Raw genomic sequence first — 1,419 nt, forward strand, 5'->3', positions numbered from 1 at the left:
TAAGGAAACTATGGTATATCTGCCCAATGGAATACTACTCTGCTATAAAAAAGAATGAAATACTGCCATTCACAACACCATGGATGGACTTAGAGAAAATTATCTAAAGTGAAACAAGTCAGGCACAGAAACAGAAATACAACATGTTCTAACTTACTTGTGGGAGCTAAAAATAAATAAATAAATATACAAACAAATAAATATTGGGGGCATGGAAGAAGACACAACAATCACAACGATTCCTTGAACTTGTTAAGACAAGTGAGCAGATATGATGTAGTGGGTAGGGCAGAGGTGAGAGAGGGAGGTGGGAAAGAGGAATGGGTACAGGGACACAAAAATCAACTACAATGTATATTAAGAAGTTAAAATAAAAAATAAAAAGAAATTTAAAAAACTATGTATGGATTTCTAATTTTTTTTTTGCATCAAGATAAATTTATACTAACTTGTTATAACATGTTCGAACAGAATCTCGTTTGAAGCACTAAGAAAGATAAGACATTTGTTTTGAAAAGAGCCCCTATCAGAGCAACATGAATTCTGCTAAAATTGAAACAAGAACAAACATGAAGACGGAAGTGCAGGTGGAGGAGCCAGAGCCGGATCCTGAGCCTGATCCTGAGCCCAAGCCAGGAGCAGGTCTCAGGGGCTCCAGGCTGTGGGGACGGCGGGGCCTGGCACTGATGGCGACCCTGTGGGGAGTCCTCCTTTGGCGTGGCTCCGTGCTCAGCCTGTCCTGCCTGGCACTCTTGGTGCTGCTGCTGGTGCAGCTGTCAGATGCCACCAAGAATTTCGAGGATGTCCGATGTAAATGTATCTGTCCTCCCAATAAAGATAACTCTGGGCATATTTATAAGAAGAACATATCCCAGAAAGATTGCGATTGCCTTCATGTTGTGGACCCCATGCCTGTGCGGGGGCCTGATGTAGAAGCATACTGTCTACACTGTGAATGCAAATATAAGAAAAGAAGCTCTGTTACAGTCAAGGTTACCATTATCATTTATCTCTCCATTTTGAGCCTCCTACTCCTGTACATGGTGTATCTTACTCTGGTTGAACCCATTCTGAAGAGGCGCCTCTTTGGACACTCACAGTTGATACAGAGTGAGGAGGATATTGGGGATCAGCAGCCTTTTGCAAATGCCCACAATGTGCTGGCCTGCTCCTGCAGTTGAGCCAATGTGCTGAACAAGGTAGAGTATGCTCAGCAGCGTTGGAAGCTTCAAGTTCAAGAGCAGCAATAATCTCTCTTTGACCGACACATTGTCCTCAGCTAATTGGGAATGAAATTCAAGGTAACTAGAAGGAAGCAAGGCAGACACTGGACAGAATTGACTGAATTTTCCTGGGTTTTGTTATAATATCCTGTTGATTTCACCAACTCTTGCTAGAAGATTCAAAACTAAAAGAAAA

General features: G+C 42.1%; 1 pseudogene; it reads left to right on the top strand.

The window, feature by feature from the left end:
• Positions 1-686: 686 nt before the first annotated feature.
• Positions 687-1,283, top strand: LOC103584377 (annotated as a pseudogene).
• Positions 1,284-1,419: the final 136 nt, after the last annotated feature.

Source organism: Galeopterus variegatus, unplaced genomic scaffold (assembly GCF_000696425.1).
Source record: "Galeopterus variegatus unplaced genomic scaffold, G_variegatus-3.0.2 Scaffold52135, whole genome shotgun sequence".
Taxonomy (NCBI): domain Eukaryota; kingdom Metazoa; phylum Chordata; class Mammalia; order Dermoptera; family Cynocephalidae; genus Galeopterus; species Galeopterus variegatus.